This window comes from Panthera onca, chromosome D2 (assembly GCF_046562875.1).
Source record: "Panthera onca isolate mPanOnc1 chromosome D2, mPanOnc1 haplotype 2, whole genome shotgun sequence".
Taxonomy (NCBI): domain Eukaryota; kingdom Metazoa; phylum Chordata; class Mammalia; order Carnivora; family Felidae; genus Panthera; species Panthera onca.
In genome coordinates, this window is record NC_138349.1 from 6,916,944 (window position 1) to 6,921,833 (window position 4,890).

At 41.3% G+C, this 4,890-nt stretch overlaps 1 pseudogene; it reads left to right on the top strand.

The window, feature by feature from the left end:
• Positions 1-4,182: 4,182 nt before the first annotated feature.
• LOC132685675 (U6 spliceosomal RNA) lies at positions 4,183-4,278 on the top strand (annotated as a pseudogene).
• The last annotated feature ends 612 nt before the right edge of the window (positions 4,279-4,890 follow it).

Here is a 4,890-nt window from a genome sequence, read left to right on the forward strand (position 1 = left end):
CCGATTAACAACCTTAACTCTCGGGGCACCGGGGTGGCTCAGTCAGTTAAGTGTCCAGCTTCAGCCCACGTCACGATCTCACGGTTCATGCATTCGAGCCCCGCATCAGGCTCTCTGCTGTCCACACAGATCCTCTCTCCCCTCCCCTCACTGCCCCTTCCCCGCTCGCGTGCTTTCTCGCTCTCTCAAGAATAATAAATTTAAAAAAATCGTTTTTAAAGAACAACCTTAATTCTCCACGTAATGTAACATGTTCACAGGTTCCAAGCAGTTAGGACATAAACATCTTTGCAGGAGGACATTATTCTGCCTACCACATCAGGACTTATTTACTCCCGGTGAGATGGAAGTCATAGAACAATCTGAAAAGACTTTAAGAAAACTGGTATAAAATCCCCAAAAAGACAAAAGGAAGAATAACACCAGTCTGTTAAAAATAGGGACCGGTGAAGGAATTTATGCCTGGTCACCAGTAGCAGAAAGTGAGTCTACGGGTATTGGAGTATATTTGGTAAACTAGCTCAACTCTGTTCTAACCTCCTATTAGCATGCTTTCCCGGATTGAGAAGACCAGAAAATTAAAACAAAACAAAATGCACATTTCCCAGGCTCCCGTGCAGTTAAAGGAGCCATTTAGGTTTGGCCAATCAGAGGCAAGCTCCTGAGACCTGTATGTGGAGCCCGGTTCAGGGGAGGGAGAAGCAGTGTGGGGACATCCATTTTCCTCTTGCCGATTTCAGCGTGGCCCTAAAGACCTTGGGCCGCACTCTCTCAGCAGACTGCAGCCTAGGCGGCAATCTCCTGGACCCGACAACTGCAGTGGTGGCCTCCTGACGCCTGGAAAGCAGCTAAAGTCAGAGATCTGCCATGACCCTGGGGGTGACAGTTGCCACGGCAGCTTCCCGATTCGGTGCCCTTGGACGCCGGGTTCTGCAAAGTTGTCCTGGGAGTGGTTCCCGGAGGTCAGTGGAGAGCCTGTTGTTCTAAACCTTCTAATGCACGTTTAGGTTCCCAATTCCCTGTAAAGCACCCTTTCTGCCTAAAATAGTGAAAATGCCTCCTGCCATTTACAACAGAGCCCTACTGATACACGCACAACATACGATTCCCCCGAACTGGGGACAGAATGCTGTTGAGTGTGCTTTCTTCACAGGACTTAGTGATACTGGGTTCTCTTTCTCCTCTGTCACGGCAAATTAGCTACTACATACAAGGTAAGCACGTTGTGCGGTAACTAAACTTTAAATTGTAAACAAGTGACTTTACAAAGTTAAAAGTATGTCACTCAACTGCTGGAAGGAGACAAAATGACCTTCTAGGGAGCATGATCATTCCATTTTTCATTTTAATTAAACAAACACCTTGGAATTGGGAAAAATGAAAATGGACCTTAGGTAATGGATGGGACCACAGCTGCATTTGGCTGACAGTATTGACAAATTATCTCCTTCTAATCCCTGGACGGCATGTGTCAGGTTAGCAAGTAAGAATCCATTTTTCTGATGACTTCTTTATTGCAAATGGGGCATCATAAAAGAAAAAGCTTGGGACTTATGCCTTTTCAATTTTCTGTTATCAGAAAAGGAGTTACGTGGCCATTTGGGGAAGGCTTAACTGGCCACGTCCCTCTTTCTCTATAGATGGTCCAGGGCTGTCATGGGAAGCATCATACTCCTTCACCCAGAAGATTCTTCGTGAGTGTGAGTGGATCAAGAACCTAGTTCAGAATGTTGGTTTTTTTTTTCACCCCTGCTGTTTAGAAAAATGATGGCTTCTTTGATTTGTCGAGTAGAATCAAAATAGCTGACAGCCATTTGAGAAGACTGACCAGCCATTGCTAACATTGTCATCTTTTTCCTACAAAGAAAATCCTAAATTTCCAAGTCTGAATTTACTTCTGTAGCTTTCTCATATACTTCTTGGGATCATAGATTAAGACTTATACCACATTCTTTATCTTGTTAATTCAAGATCATGACAAGGACCCATCCAAAGCATAAATTCCCATTACCTTTCCTGCTTAGCAGTGGTTTCTATGAGAAAATTTTACATGCTATTTTAAAATCAGTTCTTTTAAAAATTATGTATGTCACCAGAGAAGGTGGTGAGTCAATGACAATAGTAGTTGAAGCAAAAAACAATTTTTTTATTTTTTTAATTAAAAAAATCTTTTTTAATGTTTTAATTTTTATTTTTGAGAGAGAGAGAGAGACAGAGCATGAGCAGGGGAGGGGCAGAGAGAGAGGGAGACACAGAACCCGAAGCAGGCTCCAGGCTCCGAGCCATCGGCACAGAGCCCGACGCGGGGCTCGAACTCACAGACCGCGAGATCGTGACCTGAGCCGAAGTCGGATGCTCAACCGACTGAGCCACCGAGGCGCCCCCCCCAAAAAATAGTTTTTTACTTAAGAGAGAAAAGGCTGAAGAAAAAAGCATCAATTATTTCATTGAAATCTGACTCCTTATATCGCAACCAGGTAGCTCGGTCGTAGACCAGTCATCTTCAAGAAGATGAGGAGCACTCCTGTCACTAGAGGCATTGTGATGGCACAAATGGCATCTTGGGAAGGACACTGAAAATACATGTGCCCTTTGTCAGCCATTTTGAGCTCCTTCTATTACCTCCTAAACTGGGGAAATGGGTTTCGCTACCGTATTCGTATTTGAGATTTTGATCTAAAATGCATTCTCTAACTCAAATTTGGCCAAGTGTTCCTAGGACAGAAATATGCAGAAATTCTTATCTAGAAGTACTGCTGAGCCAGGGGATCAGAAGATAAGAAAAGAGTAAGTACGTCTGAGCGTAGGAAATCAAAATACAGTCGGGCACCTACTTGGCCAAGTGCCTTCTACCAGTTCAACACTCGAATCTTCCTGGCTACTTGCATAGTATTATTAAGGTAGAAGAAATTGTTCGACATGACTGGGTTTTAGGAAAATACGTGAGAGTCATTCAGGCAAAAAAATCAGTTTGAAATAGATGAAATTTTCCATCTCAGTGGCTTCTACCAGAAGAGAATGTTTCTGGGAATACAGTATTTTTAATCTTGTTTTGAAATAAATAATGTACAAATCACACAATTGTAAAGGCACTTCAATTTTATTTTCCTTTAGTTCTTGAGGTTTTGGAATTGCTGTGTGCAGTTGCAAGTAAAAACTCTTAGATAAAACTTGCATGCCGAAAACCACCGTCACAAATGTGCAAGTACAACTATAAATTTATACAACACTCAAGCTGTTTGTAGTTTGCAAAATTTGCTAATAAAATGCAGAAGTAGGGTTTCCATTTAACATTCTCTGGCACAGGCACCGCATGTATATCTTGGGTGAAGGCAAGAGATGGAAAATTCCATGCATAGAGACTCTTCTGTGGTTGTGACAGTTTGCTAATATCTTAATGAGTGAATTATGATAATTATGAAAATCTTAGCTTTACATTATTTGTGAAGAGCGTCTGTGTGTGTGTGTGTGTGTGTGAGAGAGAGAGAGAGAAAGAGAGAGAGCCTTCCCAGGCAAATACAGCATTCTGATTCAGCAGCATTCAACGAGGAACATTTCATGGGCTAATAATACAAAATGGATCTTAAGCTGCTGCATATTAATCAAACTCATTAAAGTACATTCATTAATTTGTGTGTATAACAGCCAAACTGGGAATGTGGAATTTGCTGATTTTGCACAAAATACATGCATTAATGAACGCTAAAACTTCAACATGAGTAATAGCTTTAACAATATTTTTATAAAGCAAAATTCTAAGTATTGTAAATATCTAATTGTTAATTATTTTCTTTTTAATAGTTCCACTTTTGTTTCCTTTTGTTATTTAGCTTTAAGTGGAAAAATAAATATGGAAGAGGAAAACAATTAAGAAATAAAGGGTAACCCCAAAAGACTTAAAAAAAACATACAACATTTAATATTAAATTTCCTACCTCTCCTTCAAATCGATTTTAAGAAAAAAGGTTCAGGGGACCTTAGACATGGTCACATTTATGTGTACAAAGAAACATGAATTTGAAGTTAAATTAGGAAAGGGTCTTTAATTTCCTCTATGGGAGTGGAGGCTGGGAGGGCGAGGCAAAGGAAAACAGCATTGGAGGGTGTATACCACTAATGGCAAATTGTTACATTTCTTCGTAGGTCAGGGGATTTAAGAGTTGTGCTAACAGTGGAAGACTAGTGTCCCTTTGGCAGCACATGTCTGGAATGATACAGAGATTAGCACGCCCCCTGCGCAAGGATGACAGGCAAACTCGCGAACTGTTTCCTAGCAAAAAAAATAATAATAAAAAAGGTTATTATGTGATGGACGTTCATTAAGTTGACTGTGGTGGTCATTTCAAAATGTATACATATCATGTCGTACGCTTTAAAGATATAAACTTTTAGGGGCGCCTGGGTGGCTCAGTCGGTTAAGCGTCCGACTTCAACTCAGGTCACGATCTCGCGGTCTGTGAGTTCGAGCCCCGCGTCAGGCTCTGGGCTGATGGCTCAGAGCCTGGAGCCTGCTTCGGATTCTGTGTCTCCCTCTCTCTCTCTGCCCCTCCCCCGTTCATGCTCTGTCTCTCTCTGTCTCAAAAAAAAAAATAAACGTTAAAAAAAAATAAAGATATAAACTTTTATTTGTCAATTGCCTGTCAGTTTGTCAAAAAAAGAAAAAAAAATCAATAACTCCCTATGTGCCATACGACGTTTTACCCTGGGTGCTAATTGCTCTGAAGGTGAAGTTCCTTTCCTCACCTTGAATAACATCCAGCACAGTGCCTGGCAATATTTAATATTTACTATCTATCGAAGTTTTAAAAACTATGTAGGTGTCCTCAGGACAAGACTTCTCAGACCCCTTGATCTGCTCCTGTACACCGGAAGGCTCTGAGCCAAGGGAAC